This window comes from Odocoileus virginianus, chromosome 28, assembly GCF_023699985.2.
Source record: "Odocoileus virginianus isolate 20LAN1187 ecotype Illinois chromosome 28, Ovbor_1.2, whole genome shotgun sequence".
Classification (NCBI taxonomy): Eukaryota; Metazoa; Chordata; class Mammalia; order Artiodactyla; family Cervidae; genus Odocoileus; species Odocoileus virginianus.
The window spans coordinates 8,010,416-8,029,999 of NC_069701.1; the positions used below are offsets into that span (position 1 = coordinate 8,010,416).

At 42.0% G+C, this 19,584-nt stretch overlaps 1 long non-coding RNA gene across 1 annotated transcript; it reads right to left on the reverse strand.

Moving 5' to 3' along the window:
• Window positions 1–1,478: 1,478 nt before the first annotated feature.
• LOC139031780 (uncharacterized) lies at window positions 1,479–19,164 on the reverse strand. Its single transcript, XR_011484289.1, has 2 exons — window positions 18,326–19,164; window positions 1,479–2,755 (listed from the first exon to the last, which is right to left on the reverse strand). It is a non-coding gene; the product is annotated as an uncharacterized lncRNA (long non-coding RNA).
• Between the last annotated feature and the right edge of the window lie 420 nt (window positions 19,165–19,584).

Genomic DNA, 19,584 nt, shown 5'->3' on the forward strand with positions numbered 1-19,584 from the left:
CACCACAGCCAAAGCTCTCATTTCACAAAAGGGGAAATTGAGGCCCAGAAAAGGGAACTGATTTACCTATGCTCACAGTATACATTCATTTCCTCTTTTCATCCTACAAACATTTATAGAAAGCCAACCAGGAATGAAGCCTCATTCTGAGAAAAATGGAGGCTTTCATAAGCTCAAAAGTCTAGCTTGGGAGATGAATGTGAACAGAATCAATTCTCAAACAGTATGATTAGTGCTCTAAGAGAGGGGCTGACAAAGGTTATATATATAAAGGCTGAATGTGTGTGCATGCACACTCAGCCGTGTCTGGCTCTCTGGGACCCCATGGACTGTAGCCTACCAGGCTACTCTGTCCGTGGAATTTTCCAGGCAAGAAGATTGGAGTGGGTTGCCATTTATATTTAAAGCTCCGAGGGCCATATAATCTCTGATGCAACCACGAAGCTCCACTGCTGTAGCGCAGAAGAGGCCATGAACATCATGCAAATAATAAAAGCGCCTGCCAGCCCAGTAACACTTTATTGCCTTTTGACATTCCAATTTAATATTGTATTCACATGGCATAAAATATTATTCTCCTTTTGATTTTTCAACCATTTTAAAAAGTAGGGACTTCCCTGGTGGTCCAGTGGTTAAGAATCTACCTCACCATGCCAGGGATACCAGTTCGGTCCCTAGTCCTAGAAGATTCCACATGCCCCAGGGCAACTAAGCCCATAAGCCACAACTACTGAAGCTCACATGCCTCAGGTCTGTGCTCGGCAACGAGAGGGGCTACTGCAATGAGAAGCCTGCTCACTGCAACGAAGAGTAGCTCCCCCTCAACGAGAGAAAGCCTGTGCGTAGCAACGAAGACCCAGCACAACCAAAAATAAAGAAATGATATTTTTAAAATGTGATGACTATTCTTAGCTCATGAGCCTACAAAAACAGGCAGTGGTTTGTCTACTCTAGTCTTAGATAAACAGAAGTTCCAGATGATTTTTTTCACCATCCATGAAGAGTATGATCTAGTCGTTGATCAGATTCTTTTAGCAAGAATAAAGGGGGAAACAAAAAGAGTTTGTTCTTGTCAGTACCACTGTGAAAAGGCAGGGTACTAGTCACAAAGGACAGTACAAGATAGGTGAAGAAGAGGCCAGAAAGCCCTTATTCATCCCCGCTGTTATTGTTTAGTTGTTGTAATGTCTGACCCTTTGTGACCCCAAGGACTGTGGCCTGCCAGGCTGCTCTGTCCATGGGAGTTCCCAGGCAAGAATACTGGAGTGGATTCCTTCCTACCTCACCTCTATTTCCAATTAAACTCCAAATTTCTCTATAATCTTGAGCCAACTTTACTACTTGTCACATTTCACAGACTCTCGCTGTGTGCAGTTTAATATAGATTTCTGTGCAGAAGAACTGTCCCTTCCTTTCTAAAGTTTCCACACAGCCAGGTTTAGGACAGAATCAAATGACCCTATAGGACTCAGACCCTCTAGGGCTTCAGTAATTTTTTTTGACAGCATTAGAATACCCTGTGGGTGGCCTTGAATGAAGTGAAGTAAGTGAAAGTCGCTCAGCCGTGTCTGACTCTTTGCCATCCCATGGACTATACAGTCCATGGAATTCTCCAGGCCAGAACACCAGAGTGGGTAGCCTTTCCCTTCTCCAGGGGATCTTCCCAACCCAGGAATTGAACCCAGGTTTCCCACATTGCAGGTGAATGAAAGCCTTTTCCTAATAGATGTGAGCATGTTCAGTTCAGTTCAGTTCAGTCGCTTAGTAGTGTCCAACTCTTTGCGACCCCATGAACCACAGCATGCCAGGCCTCCCTGTCCATCACCAACTCCCAGAGTGTACCCAACTCATGTCCATTGAATCGGTGATGCCATCCAACCATCTCATCCTTTGTCGTCCCCTTCTCCTCCCACCTTCAATCTTTCCCAGCATCAGCGTCTTTTCAAATGAGTCAGCTCTTCGCATCAGGTGGCTAAAGTACTGGAGTTTCAGCTTCAACATCAGTGAAATGAACAGTCAGGACTGATTTCTTTTAGGATGGACTGGCTGGATCTGCTTGCAGTTCAATGGACTCTCAAGAGTCTTCTCCAACACCACAGTTCAAAAGCATCAATTCTTCGGTGCTCAGCTTTCTTTTCGGTCCAACTGTCTCATCCGTACATGACTACTGGAAGAACCATAACCTTGACGAAACAGACTTTTGTTGGCAAAGTAATGTCTTTGCCTTGTAATATGCCATCTAGGTTGGTCATAACTTTCCTTCCAAGGAGTAAGTGTCTTTTAATTTCATGGCTGCAATCACCATCTGCAGTGATTTTGGAGCCCCAAATAATAGAGTCTGCCACTGTTTCTACTGTTTCTCCATCTATTTGCCATGAAGTGATGGGACCGGGTGCCATGATCTTATTTTTCTGAATGTTGAGTTTTAAGCCGACTTTTTCACTCTCCTCATTCACTTTCATCAAGACGCTCTTTAGTTCTTCACTTTCTGCCATAAGGGTGGTGTCATCTGAATATCTGAGGTTATTGATATTTCTCCTGGCAATCTTGATTCCAGCTTGTGCTTCATCCAGCCCAGCATTTCTCATGTTGTACTCTGCATATAAGCAGTGTCATTCATCTTCGTATGCCCAGCCCTTCAGAGCGGAGTTTGGTACTGCAGAGTCATTAGGCTTTGTCATGGGCAGTTGACCTGATAAAAAAGCATGAGCTCTTTCCCCTTATAGGAGAATTCTCTGGGTCTCAGCTTCCTCACCTACAAAATGAACATAATAATACCATCTACATCACAAGTTTCATGGGATCACATGTATGTTGGCTCTCTGTTAACCATCAAATACTATGTGAATGAGAGTATAAAGTTCTACCACTTGCTTCCATTCTTACCATCCCTATACTCAACAAGGCCACTTTATCTTTCAGAGCCTCATTTTCCTTATCTTTAAAGCCAGGAGGGTGTATTTGATGGTTTTTAGCTTCCTTTCATTTCTACCATTTGGGCCCTGTGTGTGGTGAGGAAAGGAGTCTTTCACTATATGAGAAGCAGGTTTGCATTATGATTGAAGGTAAAGGGCAGAAACAAAGAGACTAGAAATGGGAAAATTACAAAAAAAAAAAAAAAGACTAGAAGGAACTCTAGACAGGGAATCCCAGACCAAGGGCCTTCCACGTTTTGTGTTCAGGATAAAATGTTTGTCTTCTTAAAAAGCAAAAACGTCATGCTCTTTAGCATAGTCTAGATTTGCTTTATGGAAACCTGAGTTTGAGAATCTCAATCTTTCTTTTCTCTCCTCCAAATTAATCAGTGCTTGAAATTGTTCATGAGATTATCTACCCAGCAATTTTTAACAAGAGGCTCACTGCCCAGATGCTTCAGTGTGGACTGCAGGGACTTCTCTGTTGATCCACTGGTTAAGACTTTGCCTTCCAATGCAGCGGGTGCAGGTTCGATCCCTGGTCGGGGAGCTAAGATTCCCACATGCCTGGCAGGCAAAAAACCAAAACATAAAACAGAAGCAATATTGTAACAAATTAAATAAAGGCTTTAAGAAATTGTGGCATGCACATGGGTATATCATGGGGTTTTTGCTTGTGTGTGTGTGTGTGTTCTATTGTTTGTTTTTCTTCCTGTTCTGGAAGTGATGGTGTCCACAATGCAGACTAACTCGTGCTCCACAATGCCAAGGTCCTACACAGATTTTTCCTGCCTTTCTCTCATTTCCCATTTTCATAAAGAAGGAGTATATAAGTTCATTGATCAAATAGGTGAAATGCTCTTTATCTTCTGAAGAAACTGACCTTGTTTTCATGGAGTCAGTGTGGGGTGGGGGTGGGCACAGGGCTGAGCTGACAAATAAGCAACAGGTAAGGCAAGCGGGGAGGTTGGAGAAACCTGTTTCTCTCCCTCCTCCATGATCCTGGCTTGAGGGGTTTAGGGAAGGGCAACAGGGATCCAAACCTAGGACCTATACTGTGTCTGGAAAGGTTCTTTTCTACAACAAAGGAGAAGGGGTCTTGGTAGGGCTGTCTGGTGTGTAAGAGATGGGTCTAGACCTCTAACAACAGGCAAATTCAAAGCCCTGTGAATTCTTTTGGATCTACATAGTATCAGCCTACAGAAATAAACTAATTTATAAAGGAGTATACAGGAGATCACAGTTTTCCACAACCACTGGGGCCTAAGAAGCACTTTTCAAGAGATCTGTCTCTTTAGTACGTGGTATCAGAAACCAGGAAAGTCCCAGCTAAATATCTTGCATTAGCCTTAATTTTCTCTGAAATGAACAACTATAGTCCTTTGGATATATCCAAGCCTTCCCATCCCCCTTGAGCATATATTCAGATTATCCCCTCTACTTTAAAGACCCATCCCTAGCAAACACTGGGGGAACCCCTGACTGAAACCTCCCACCCTGGCCAGACACAATCTTAACCACTTGCATGAGTTATCTTACAATGGGAGATCTTGGTAAGAAACACGGAACTAACAAGCTACTGGCAACCAGAGGAAATCAGGAATGGTCAAAAGAAGGGAGGAGATGCCAGTCCATATGCCCCACCAGTCTCCCAGAATCCATCTCACTCGAATCTACCTTGGCTGAGTTGCGCCTGGGCCACCAGGAAGGACCCTGAGTCAATGATTGGCCAAAGACGACCCGGAAACTAACCTCATTACCATAAAGCCTGAGTCTGTTAGCCACGCAGCGGAGCCGTTCTCCTGGGCTCCGCTACCCTGCTGCTCTCTGCCTGGGTGCCCCCTCCTAATAAAGTCTCCTGCTTTGTCAGCACGTGTGTCTCCTCGGACAATTCATTTCTGAGTGTTAGACAGGAGCCCACTCTTGGGCCTTGGGAGTGGTCCCCCTTCCAGCAACACGATCACAGACCATGGCTGGTCCAAATCCAACCACAGTTCAAGTCCCATGTCAAGTACTGACTTCTTTATAAAGACTTCTTTCATTTATTTGGATCTTGTTATAGTTACTTCTTCATGAGTTTATGTTTTGCCTCCTCAATGAGAGCATATGTTCCTTAAGGCCTCAAATTAATCTTTATATTTCCTCACATTCAAAATTGTGCCTGGTTTAGGTCATTCAACAAAGCAGGCATTCAAAAAAAGATGTGGTGCATATATATATATATATATATATATATATATATATATACACACACACATTGTACATGTGTTTGTATACATATATATGTATACATACAAATACAATGAAATATTACTCAGCCACAAAACAGAATGAAATAATGCCATTTGCAGCAATGTGGATGGACCTAGAGATTATCATACTAAGTGAAATAAGTCAGAAAGAGAAAGACAAATACTGTGATATCACGTATATGTGGAATCTGAAATATGACCCAAATGAACTTATCTATGAAACAGAAACAGACTCACAGACATTGCAGGTGTCAAGGCAGAAGGTGGAGGCAGGAGAGGGACGCGTTGGGAGTTTGGGATTAGCAGATGCAAACCAGTACATATAGAGTGGATAAACAACAAGGCCCTGCTATACGGCACAGGGAACCACATTCAATATGCTGTAATAAGCAGTAATGGAAAAGACAAAAATCTGTTGGTTGTTTGTTTAACCAGAACACTGTATCCAAGATCCTCATCTATAAATGGAATGTTTGCACATATTTAGAAGTTTGAACCACAAAGAAATTGTTAACAAAGATTTCAATTCAAAACTAACAATAAACTAGAAGATTTCCTGAGTTCAACACATCCTAACTAGGTTTTGCACCTTCTGCGTATTTATCTAGGCAGTTGAATAATTTGAATTTCAGTTCTGAGTAAATAGCCTGAGGCATGGCAAGATCTTCAATCATCAAGAAAGATTCAATTATATTCTGTGTGTGCTTTCCAAAGAAAGAACATAAACTAATATTTTGAAAAGATTCTCAACCAGAGGGATAGAACTACAATGATTTCTTTAGTAAATATCATCTACACATGAAAGGTATAATGTCCATATAGTCAAAGCTATGGTTTTTCTAGTACTCATGTTTGGATGTTGGCTCTGGAACTTAAAGAAGGCTGAGTGCCAAAGAAGTGATGCTTTTGAATTATGGTACTTGAGAAGACTCTTGAGAGTCACTTGGACTACAAGGAGATCCAACCAGTCCATTCTAAAGAAAATCAGTTCTGAATATTCACTGGAAGGACTGATGCTGAAGCTGAAGCTCCAATACTTTGGCCACCTGATGCCAAGAGCTGACTCATTGGAAAAGACCCCGACACTGGGAAAGATTGAGGGCAGAAGGAGAAAGAGGTGGCAGAAGATGAGATGGTTAGATAACATCACCAACTCAGTGGACATGAATTTGAGCAAACTCCAGGAGATAGTGGAGGATAGAGAAACCCGGCATGCTGCAGTCCATGGCGTCACAAAGAGTCAGATATGACTTAGTGGCTGAACAATAATAACAATATGTAAAATAAAGCCACCACATGCTTCCCCTTCATCCTGGTTCATGAACTCTGTGCTTTATCTCCTCCAAATAATTAAGAGGGAGGGAGATGTGAAATATGAGATGGTATGTGTTATAGAATGAATTTTGTGTCTTCTCCAAATTCATATGTTGAAATCTTACCCCCTCCCCTTACAGTGTGTTGATATTAGGAGGTAAGGACTTTGGGAGGTGATTAGATCATGAGGAGGGGGCCCTTATAGTGGGACTTGTAAGAAGAGACCAAGAGCTAGCTGGTCCTTCTGCCAAGTACAAATCAGGAAATGGGACTTCATCAGACATTGGATTGGCTGATGCCTCGACCTTGGACTTCTCCACCTCCAAGACTAATAAATAAATTTCTGTTGTTTAAGCCACCTAGTCTATGGTATTCTGTTATGACAGCCTGAGTGGACAAAGACAGAATGCTTATACCTACTATGGCCATGGTGTTTTACAGACGGTTTCGGTCTGATCAGCAACCCTGTGAGGCGAGTACGGAATACACCTGTCCTACAGGGGACAAAAACTGAGGCTGAGAAGCAGTTAAGTAGCTGCTCCAAGGTGATGGGGCTGAAAGTGGCCCTAGATCCAAACCTAAGTTTAATTGACTTCAAAATATATACTTAAAAAAAAATTTGTACAGTTCTGCCTTCTTACGGTGTTTTCATAGCCATCCAAATAGATGAGAATGGCGAGCTGATGCTTAAACATTTTTTAAGTGGAAATGCCATTTGATGCAATGAAACAGAACAGGTGACAGAAGATGTGGCTCCCGCTCTGCCGTGGGCCACCAAACTGTTTGACCTCAGCCAAATCACTCCATCTGAAAATCATAAAATCAGACTATAAATGCTGAAAAATGCATCTTGAAGATCTTATCTCCACTCAGTCTCCTCACTTTGCAGAAGAGGAATTTGAGGCTCCAGTGAAGCCACCTGCCTACAGCCCCAAAAGAGCAGAATTCAGGCTTATCTAACCCATGGAGGGCTGCTTCCACTGGTCATGTCTCTCCTCTCTTGACCTCGGAGTCCCCGAAAAGCAAACCTTGAAACCAGGTATGCTGTCTCAGTCAGTGTGATATGTTATAAGGCTATAGATTTACACCAAATATTTATTTCTCAGTTCTGATGACTAGAAGTCCAAGATGAAGTGCTGACAGAGCTGATGTCTGGTGAGGACACTCTTCGTGGTTTGCAGATGCTATTTTTCTCACTGCATCTTCACATGAGCAAGAGAGATCATCTTTCTTGTGTTTCCTCTTATAAGAGCACTAATTCCATTTGTGAGGGCTCCACCCTCACGACCTAATTACCTCCCAAAGGCCCCACCCCCTGATACCATCACATTGTGGGTTAGGATTTCAATATGAGTTTTATGGGAACACAAACAATCAGTTCATAACATGTGTGGTTCACTTAGACTGTGGTATGCCAATGTGGAGAATTTTAATATGATCTTTTAGCACACAACTAAAACATGAGAAATTTCAGAGTCCTGTGAGAGAATGAACATACACCCCCTGAGCCTCTGTGTATGTAATGTGTGTGTGTGTGTGTGTGTGTGTGGTGTGTGGTGATAGAGAGAAAAAGACAGACACGCACATACAAAGCAAGAGACAGAGAGAAAGAGAAGGGAAAATATGTTATAGAGAGAAACCTGTTCTTAGGGCTGCCTCAGATCCCAAAAGCATACCTGAATGAGTTTCTATTCCTTTAAACAGAAACAAAAGCCTTTATTGAGTAACAGTCAATAGCAAGTTAAGAATGAGTCTTAGTGATTTATTCAGTGCCACTTGTTGCCATCATTTTGAGATTGTTAGGCTGGGCAAAGTTCAGAAAGCAAACCTGATATCTTTATGGGAGATGGAGCTGCATTCGTGCTCTGCATGGGATAACCTTTGCAGGAGAACATTACGTTTCCTCTTAAAGGCAAAGTGCTGTAGATTTTGCCTCGACTTTATGCATGCATGCTAAGTCACTTCAGTCATGTCTGACTCTGCGATCTGTCAGGCTCCTCTGTCCATGAGATTCTCCAGGCAAGAATACTGGAGTGGGTTGCCATGCTCTCTCCTCCAGGGGATCTTCCCAACCCAGGGATCGAACCCTTGTCTCCTGCGGTTCCTGTATTGCAGGCGGATTCTTTACCATTGAGCCACCAGGAATGCATCTTTACTGTGTATTTACATTTAAATTTGTACTTGTTCACCTACCAGTGTTTATGAAATCTTATATTTGGGCTGCCTTTTCCAGAATAAAATGTTATCATTTGTGTTAAAAAAAAAAAAAAGAAAGAAAGAAAGAAACTGACCAGAAAATAGAGAAATATATCTTTATCCAAATGATCTCTTTCCTTTTGAATTCCCTGGTGGTCCAGTGGTTAGGACTCTGTGCTTTCACTGCCAAGGGCCTGGGTTCAACTCCTGGCTCGGTAACTAAGATCCTGCAAGCCACGTGGTATGGCCAAAAAAATTAACTCTTCCCAGAACATCAAATGATTCTCTGGTATAATGTATATAGATAGAGAAACACTGAAATGCTAGTATCCTGGAAAAAGTTATATAGTTCACACACACAAAGAGCATTTACTCCCTGGGCCTCTCCTCAGACTTTCGATCTCACACCTCCACCAAAATAACTATTACTCATGTAAAAAGGCTAAAAGTTCTGGCATGTGAGGTCTGGCTGCATGAGGCTATGGTGGAACAGCCCTCCTTCCCTTTTTACTGCATTTGGCACATGTATGATTCCTGTAGGTGTATTTTTTGGCCCAGGTCTTCAGGGAACTGTTTTGTCCGGTAACTGATGGGCTTTTATTGAAACACCTCTCTGCTGAAGAGCGAAGACTTAACCTATGTCAGCTTAGAAGTTACTATATTGTGCCACATGGAGTTCAGCTATGAGGATTTGAATAGTACTTCCCAAAAGGTTTTCCTTGGAACCCTAGGCCTATGGGATGCTATGTGACAAAAGGTTCCCAGGTCAAATAAGTCTGGGAAACACTGCCTGCCGTAGAGTCATTGATGCGTGTGAACAGGTTACAAATTTGCTCTGATGGCTGCCGCTCTCTACCAGATTTCTGAATTGGAAGTGCCTCGGGGCTTGGCTGGGGGCCTGAACTCCTCTCTACACCCTTCCTAGGTAATCTCATGCAGTTCCAGGACTTCAGATGCCATCTGTATGCTAATGAGTTCCCAATTTTTATCTCAGAACCTTCCTCCTAAGCTCCAGACTCAACTATGTGTAAGACCTGTCTACTTGATAGCATCTCTTACATGTGTAATAGGTATCCTGAACTCAGCTTGGGTGAAACAATCTCTTTATTTCCCTCATGCCTTTAAGCCTTTGCTTCTCTAGTCTTTTCTGGCTCAGTCAATACCAGCTCAGATGGTTTGAGCTGACACGCCTCAGTAATACCAGCATGTACTTCATTGCTCACGCCTCAGAGCTGGAAGTGATGACTGCCTTCTTCTGGTCCCTATTACACCCATTAGCCCATCAGGAAGCCCTGTTGTCTCTACTCAAAAATGTGCTAAAGCCATCCACCTCTCTCTCTCTGCACTGACAAGACCATCGTCATCTCAGGTGAATGACTGCAAGAGCCTTCTAACTGGTTTCCACTTGTAATCTTGGCCTCTAGATTCTATTCGCTATCCAACAGCCAAGGAGAGATTTTTCTGTTTTGGCTTTTTGGTTTTTCTCCAAATTGTCAATTAGATTGAGCCAAGGCTTAACACACTTCAAATTGCTTTCTGTTGCACAACAATCAAACCTTACCTCTTCCTGCAGTTTCTAAGATCACACCTCATCACATGCAGGTTCTCAGCTCCAGCCATGGAGGCTCTTGTGAGGTTCTTCTCACATGCCAAATTTTGACCTGTGAGGTCTGTGGACCCACTGTTCCCTCTGCCTGCTGGGTTCCCCACTTGTAGTCCTTCCCTACAATATCACCTGTTGAGATCTTCACAGTCCTCAGCAGTATTTGAAATCATGTTTGCTTGTTCACTGTTGTTGATAAACCCCACCTAGAAAGTGGATTCTCTGAAGGCAGGGCAGGTATCTCACTCTTCACCAGAGTTTTTTCAGCACCTAGTGCCTGGCACATAGTAGGTGCTCAGTAAATATTTGTCGACTACATGATGATTTGAGAAATTATGCAGTGGAGAAAACTGAGCTTAGTTTGGCCTGACATGCCTCAAAAGTATTGGGCTGACTGAAAAGTTCGTTCAGGTTACACTGTATAGAAAGGCTCGAATGAACTTTTTGGCCAACCCAATATTTGACCACAGACCCCTACTTGCCACTATAGAGAATACTCATTATCCCTTGGCTCATTTCCTAGCATACACTTTGCTTTCTGCTGGTTTAAAATCAATATTGGGGAGAGGTAATATTTGAAATTCAGCGGATCTTCAAATCCAAACTTGAAAAATCTCTTGTAAGCCAGCATTTTGGTAGGTCTTGGGAGTCCAGGATATTTTTATTGGGAGAATGTTAGTTTAAAAAGTAAGTTAGAGGGCTTTCTTTCTTTGAGATATGGGTTCAAAAATTCAAAATAGAATCTTGAGATTGCAGAGTTCAGAGGCTGGTGAAGTGCTGGAGGTGAGAGAGTCCAGACAGGATACAGCCAAATGAAGGGACATGGTTGACTAGGGCGAAATGGGATGGAGGCCCTCTAAAGCTTTCCTACTTCTAATGGAATTTTTAGAAACAGAAACCTGCAGTTGGAAACTTGGCTATTTTTATCCTGTGTATGTTTTCTGTAATTATTTCTTTTCTGTTTTCCCTCATGTTTAGTAAAGCTGTTCTTGAAAATACCAGCCTGTCTCAGTTATGCTAAAGGAAACAGCTTTGTCCACATTGAAAATTTTAAAGGGGGAACCACACAGGCTTGGGTGAGGCATGAATAGGTGATATGACGACACGAAGTCAGGAAAATGGAAATCTGAAGTAAAGATGAAAGTCAAGCCACAGAGTCAGGGGGAGTTTTTCATCCCCTTCCAACCTGGAGGCACTCTTTCAGGAGCCCGATTTGGTTCAGCTCTTATGTGTTTAACCTGTGGAGGGTTTTGTGCTAATTAGACAAGGCTAATTGTGTACAGAGTCACACACGTGCAGTATGAAGCTATAAAAGACAGTTTGATAAAGGAACTGTCTAGTTGAATGAAGAAACTTAAGAGAAATTAGATGAGGAAAATTTGAGAAAGTCCTCAAGTTTTGAAGCATATGCAAAGAATATGTAAGAAGTTTTGTGCACGTGGCTGAGTGCTCTAGGTCTATAACCTCAGTATTTCTCAATCTACGGCTCCACTAACATTGGCCGCTGCATTTTGCTTCTGGGGTGGGCTCTTGCTTTATTCTTGGAGAGACAAATGGGGGAGCATCTTTAACCATAAAAAACCCAGAGGAATAACCCTAGCATCACTGAATCAATGGACATGAATTTGCGCAAACTCCAGGAGATAGTGAAGGACAGGGAAGCCTGGTGTGCTACGGCCTATGGGATTGCAAGGAGTCAGAAATGACTTAGTGACTGAACAACAACAAAGGCTTACAATTAGGGGAGTTGGGCATTGTGTTTAGTAAGATAAAGGGCTGGTTTTGTGGCAGATAGGTTGCAAATGTGAAGGGATAATCATGTTATTGGTGATTTTTCTGTGTAGGTAGGTCTGAGGGAGTGTATTAGTTAGACTTCCCCAGAGAAACCAAATCACTAGTTTGTGTGTGTGTGTGTGTGTGTGTGTGTGTGTATACATACTCTACAGAGCCAGTGTCCTAGTTTGCATCTTAAAGCAGAAAGCTGCTATATAATAAGGAAGAGTTGACATTCCCGTTTTAAGGCCATCAGGCAGGAGAAGGCAGGGGAGGGCTAGCCTTGTGTTCTTCTAGGTTTTCAACTGATTGGGTGGGACCCACTCACATTATGGAAAGCAACCTGCTTTACTCAGTCTACTGATTTAAATATTAACCTCATCCCCAAACACCCTTATAGAAACACTTAGAATAATGTTTGACCAATTATCTGGGTACCCTGTGGTCCAGTCAATTTGACACATAAAATTACCTGTCACAGGATGTGAGAGATGTTCATAATAGTATTACCACCCAGGATGATGAGCTGGCCCCAGAAACATGGTAGCGGATTGGATAGAAGGAAGGAGAGAATCAGAGCTTCTAACAGAGTCAATGGACTCCTTGACAATGACACTTGAAATCCAGTGTAAATTTTTCTTTTCTATGCTGTCTTCCCCATGTGTTATCTTTAGGACTTTGTGTTATGGATTGAATTGTACCCTCCTAAAAACTATAAGGAGAAGGAAATGGCAACCGACTCCAGTACCCTTGCCTGGAAAATCCCATGGATGGAGAAGCCTTGTAGGCTACAGTCCATGGTATCGCAAAGAGTCGGACACGACTGAGCGACTTCACTTTCTTTCTTTCTTAAAAACTATAAAGGCTTCCCAGGTGGCGCTAGTGGTAAAGAACTGGCCTGCCAATGCAGGAGACATAAGAGACACGTGTTTGACTCCTGCGTCAGGAAGATCCCCTGGAGGAGGGCATGGCAACCCACTCCAGTATTCTTGCCTGGAGAATCCCATGAGCACAGGAACCCAGTGGGCTAAAGACCATAGCGCCTCAAAGAGTCAGACACGACTGGAGAGACTTAGTATACAAGTAAACACTATAAAGAAAAAGAATGTGTTACAGTTGTAACATCTGGTACTTCAGAATGTCACCTTATTTGGAGACAGGATCTTTATAGAGGTAATTAAGTTAAACTGTCCTGAAACCAGTCCTGAATATTCATTGGAAGGACTGATCTGAAGCTGAAACTCTAATACTTTGGCCACCTGATGGGAAGAACTGACTCATTGGAAAAGACCCTGATTCTGGGAAAGATTAAAGGTAGGAAGAGAAGGGAACAACAGAGGATGAGATGGTTGGATGGCATCACCGACTTGATGGGCATGAGTTTGAGCAAGCTCCAGGAGTTGGTGATGAACAGGGAAGCCTGGTGTGCTGCAGTCCATGGGTCGCAAAGAGTTGGAGGCCTCTGAACAGATTCTTTCCTCATAGCTCCCAGAAGGAATAACTCTGTCAATACCTTGATTTCAGATTTCTGGCTTTCAGAACTTTAAGACAATAAATTTTTATTGTCTAAGCCATTCAGTTTGTGGTACTTTGTACCACAACCCAGGAAAGGAATACACTTAGTCAAGTCTACCACACATAACAGGCTGTGTTACCTGTACTTGGAAGAATGAAGGAAGGAGTTGATGCACATCTAAAGAATGTAGCCCCAGGGGTAAGGAGCAGCTGCCTGGAGAAAAGGTCAGGAGATCACAGAGGCAACTGGGGAAGAAGCTTGGAGCCATGAGCAGGGTGCTGAGGATGGTCTCAAATGAGGGACTGAGAAGGATAGTACTTCGTGTATATATATATATTAAAGAATCTAAATATAAGTAGATGTCATTATAACCGTTGACAATATCATCACCAAAAAATTAACTGGCTATCTACAGAAAAAAACTACTGATACAACTAATGCGTGATGATCATTCCCGTGATCAGCTGAGAAGCGTTAGTGGAGTTTATATTAACTCTTAAAATGTTAAAAATTAAAAGGTTTCTATTAATATTAACAACATCGAAAAGGAAATGGTACATATTAACTTCTACTAGGTTAAAAATTAAAGGGATAATCTTTATATCTGTATCAACAACTGAGGCACAAACATCTTGATAGAGGATGTATGAGTCCAAATGACTTACAGCATCATGACTGGCAAATACATCTCTTGATCTCAATGTGGCTACGTGACATGTTAGCGCTTCGTTTCCTAAAGTTCTTTCTTCTGCTGAAATGTTGCCCGAGATATAAGTAAGGAACACCATAAGGCTATAAGAATGGAAAAAGGAAGAATAAATGGAAGGAAAAGAGGAAGGAAAGATGGGGGCAAGGAAAGAAGGGAGGAGAGACATAGGACATTTTAAAATTCGAGAGTTCTAATACATTTGAAATAGCCAGATTTGGTTTCAGATAATACTGGATATTTCTAAAGTAGATATTGAAATATTTGGCAAATGTCATGGTTAAATTATTAACATGGGATAAAGATGTTATTTAATAGTAATCTGTAAAACTTAATGCTTCTTCAGAGTTCTCAATTCATGGTTTACTTCTAAAATCTTTGAATCAGCATCTAATTTTGCAAACTAGAATGAAGATTCCTTGGAAGTCTAAGCACTAGGTAGACAGGAAAGAAATTTAATGACAGCATCTTGACATCTTTAATACTGAGCAATATTAATATGATATCAATCGCTACTCCTTTATTCTAAGGATTTCCATTATAAGGACTTGTGGTTATTCATTTTCCTTGCTTCTTGTTAATTATAATTTTTAGGGCTATGTGCATGATTTGAATTCTATTAAATACCAAATGATTTCCCACATATTTAAGTTTGGAATCAACCTCTTTTAATAGATAGAAATTACTCTTTCCCCAAAGAATGATACAGTAACAGTGTCCAAACAGTCAAAATGAATGTCATTGTCCTTCTTCCTTATTGATGAATAACTGATGAGTCTAGTGCCAGGTCCAGTTAGGAAAGAAAATGATAATGCATAAGTGGCAGTAGCTTTTCTGGGGCAGAGTTGGGGGAATGGATTGAATGTCCTTCTATTTTAGGGATCTATTAGTACTGTGTAAGAAAAGCACTTTGATGTGGTTTTTAAGAGAATGTCTGATAGATATTTCTTGGCCTGGGATAGTCCATTTATAAGGTATACTGTCTGTGTCTCTAAACATTCTGCAAAACAGTCTGATGTCCACTGTACTCTGTGAAGTCGCTTTTGTAAAGAAGGTCCTAAGTGAAATGACTGGCTGAGGCAATGACTTTGGGAAGGTATGAACCAGTTCTGATGTAATGCCTCTTCCAGGAAAATCCTAGGACTTTGAGGGGTGCTTGTTTGTGGTTCTATTGCAAAACATGACAGTCTTGGACTGTCTAATGTATTAGACTCAATATTACCACAAGTGGCCATGATCATACAACCCTGTTCCACATAATTAGTGAGAGTAAATGCCTTGGCCAGAACTCTGCCAACACTGTTTCTAGCCAGATATCCATTAGTAAACACTGCTGTCTTAAAATATTGTTTGGCTCCTGTGGCTGGCTCATCCACATAATGGAAACTAGGTCCAGATTTTTTAAAGTATAGAAATGCTATTCTCCAAGAGAGGTAGTTAGAAATTTGGCGGATTCATGATAGAATTTTGCTAAAGTCTGTTTCATTTCTTTTCTTTTTTTTTTTATTTAAAATGTTCTTGCTAGAAAATATAGGGACTCCTCTGGCAGTCCAGTGCTTAAGACTCCAAGCTTCCACTTAGGAGGGGGTACATGTTCAATCCCTGGTTGAAGAACCAAGACCTTACGTACCACAGTGTGTGGCCAAAAATTAAAAAGAAAGAAAGAAAGAGAAAAATATGTATATATAAATATTTCTCATTTAGTGATAATGTCAATTAAGGAGAGGTAACTAGGGAGAGGTAACTCCCTCGTTCTCTTAATAACTCAGCCATGCTCAGTGTTGACACCTTCTTCATAGAGATCAGCATAAATTGAAACATCTCTCTTCAACCTGAGTAGTTGATCATTCTTAGTGGGCATTTCTAACAAATTGAGAGGGCTTAGTGAGAATGCACATTATAAATAATTGTAGCATTTTACACATTCTTAAAAACAACATCCTTTAACTTAGTAAATACTTCATAGTTTTAAAAACATGCCACTGTGTGCTCTGTCTTTTGATCTTTGATGGCCCTATGAGGTGGAAATGTTGTTGTTTAGTCACTAAGTCATGTCTGACTCTTTGCAATACCATGGACTATAGCCTGCCAGGCTCTTCTGTCCATGTGATTTCCTAGGCAAGAATATGGAGTAGGTTGCCTTTTCTTTCTCCAGGGAATCTTCCCAACTCAGAGACCGAACTCATGTTTCCTACATTGGCAGGAGGATTCTTTACCACTGAGCCAGGAGGGAAGCTGTAGGAGGTAGAAATTGAAGGCAATCCATATCTGCCTTCCATGAGTGAGAAAACAAGCTCAGAGAGATTAAAAACTTGGCCAGTGTGACAAGTAAGTTAGGCTGTTTTCAAGATCAGCCTGAAGGTCTGTGATAGCATTTTCTTGGTATTCCTTGTTGAAGGAGGAGAAACTGCCAGCTAGGTGGGAGGCATCGAAACCCTGTAACTTGCACACCAGTCCCTTGATCTAACCTGGTTTTGCTTCCCCCAGGCTTTTGAGAACCCTTCAGTGACAGCTGCTTCTATAACTTATCTGGAATGAAAGGTATTGAACCCTAAAAGATTATTGCCATGTGTAAGTAGTAAGAAATCATGAAGTCTTATCAGAAAGCCAGTATGACAAGAAGCTTTAGAGGCTATTTCACAAACCAGTAGTACTTGACATGGTTGCAAAAATACAATATATTACCCTCTCAGTTAAGGAACAACAAATAAATAAGGATAGTAAATTTCCTAGATCGGCGTTAAGAGCAGTGACGCACTTGGTAGGCATTTGTAAATATTACAATATTGAACTTGCTGAATGTCCTTCCCTCGAAGAACCCTGTGAACCTCCAAATGTTCTCTTTTGCAGTCATCACAACATTCCCACTGAGTGTTGCCTAGAGAGGAATTATCATCCCATTTTAACCTATGGAGAAGCTGAGTGTCAGAGACCAATGGACTGACCCAAGGTCATATTGTTGAGTCATCTGGAGACACTAACCCCAGAGCTAATTTCTTAATGATATGATTGTTACAAGTGACAGGTTTGAGGTAAACAACGAAAACTATTTGGAGAATGAGGATATTTATGGCATGCCAATTAAATATGCAGATGGCAAAGACAGAGTCCTAGTTCCAACCCTACTCCTGACTTGTTATGAGATTTGGACAAGTTACTCAACCAGACTGAGCCTCAGTATACTCCTTCTGGAAATGAAATAGGTGAACTAGATCAGGGATTTTCAAACTTTCTTCTTCTTTAAGGAAAGTCTTCCTGTTTTAAACATTTATTCAAACTCCATTGTAACTTTATAAATTTAATTGATAAAAGCTGAGTTGCATACGATTCTACCTCCTACTTGGCTTGCCTCACCTCCTACTGGATTTCCTGGACACAGTTTAGAAACCACAGTATTAGGTCATCTGAAAACTCCTTCCTGTTCTAAAAGTCAACAGTTTTATGATTGAAAGCAACTAGCTTTCTAATCTGCTACCTGTTCATGTCCTACATATCATCTTGAATAAAAGAGCCCCAGACTTGTAGTCAGAGGAGCTGGGTATGGATCCTGCCCCAACAACCAATTATCAAATGTCACTTGAATCAGATTACTTCACTTCTTTAAGTCTTTGTTTCCTCATCTCTAAAATGAAGAGGTAGTAACCCATCTCAGGTAAGAGTGCTTTGTAAACTGTAAAAGTCTGAATAAGTATGCAATGTCATTAGCATGATCTTCTGTGTACAGCACCCTTCCATGGAGAAATGGCTTTATCCTCCTAATGATATGGAGTCCCAACAAGGCTGGAGCTTCCCTTAGGCAAGGCCGCTGTAGAGGAGAGTTGGAATTTGTCACACTCGGGCTTTATCTTCCCTGTGAGCCAAAAGCCAAGTCGGTCGTGAGGGTGTAATCTAACAGAACAGCAAACAACTAAACCAAGGAGGCACCATTGTTAAGAATAAAGGGAAGCATTGTCCCCATAACCTGACCTTGATAGTAATGAACCAGCTCTGTTTCCCCCTCCACAAAGAGCCACAACCAATAATAATTACTGCCGTTCACTGAGTACTCACCACGTGCTAGGCACTGCTTTTACAAGTTCTCTTATTCAGTTTTCACAAGAGCCCCCTCCAGTGGGGTTAGCCTTATTTCATATTTTGAAATGGCCAACAAAACGGGGGTCTTAGTCCCATTTCACAGCTTAGAAAGTCTGAGTGATTGTCTCGGGCTCACACAACTGGCAAGTGGCAGAGCCTGAACTCTGAATTCAAACCTCTGAACTGTTCAGCTCTATGTCTCTTGGTTGGAAGAAACGGTTTTTCTTACTCAGCATGAGGGCGCAGAGCCTCCGTTCCTCTTGATCCCTGCAGTACTTTAGTCAGCTCCATCTTTCCAACTCAATTATTTGTTTAAATTTCTTCCTCCATCCCAGGTGCTTCATTCATCTTCATAAGACTCGGAGGTGGAGAGCGCCCATTAGTCCCTGCCGAACCCCTCCTTGTCTCCGCCTGTCCTCTGTACTGTTTTCTGCTCAGGAGTTGGAAAACCAAGCCACAGCTCTTACCCCAGGGAGTTAGCCCCATAACTAATTCATCTCTGTCAGGAAGATTCTCCTCTCGCATTTCTCCTCCTCTTCACTTCTGTGTTTTTCCAGTTCTTTCTCTCTGCCTGTTGCACACTTCAGCCCTTAAGATCACATGACTTCAGCCTGCCCAGGCTCTTGGCAATGATTTTGCTGACCTTCGGCTTCCCCTCGAGATATGGCCAGACTAGCTCTCTTATTAGCACCTGCAAGACGCTTTCCCAGCCGGCAGAGGTAGAGGTATGCTGGAGGAACAGGGGTGAGCACGAGCCTGGAAACTTGCTTGGTCAGCAGGCCTTGGGCCCCGTTCAGCTTGGACATTTCACTTAGGTGGCCCCCGTCCACTGGCAGCATAAGCGTTTACTGCCCAGCCAGGCATGAGGCCATCAGGACGCTGTGCCAGGCCCCAAACTGGGCGCCAGAAATCACAGTAATAAATGGAAGGAAGATAGTGTGGTGCAGTGGAGAGCACATCAGCTTTGGGATTTGAAAAACCTAGTGTAAGTCATTACTCTACACGTAGCTATGAGGCTTTGGCCAGTCATTTAACTCCCTGGGCTTCAGGATACTCGTTTGTAATATGGGGAATTACTACCTACCTAAATTGTTTCTCTAAGGATTATAAGCCATGGTCTAGTACATTAGAGGCATTCAACCAGTGAGAGCACTTATTTTTCAAAGCCCTAATTCTAAATCACTCGCCCTAATCACTTCCTCAGAAATTCGTACTCATTTTGGAGTTTCTAAGCA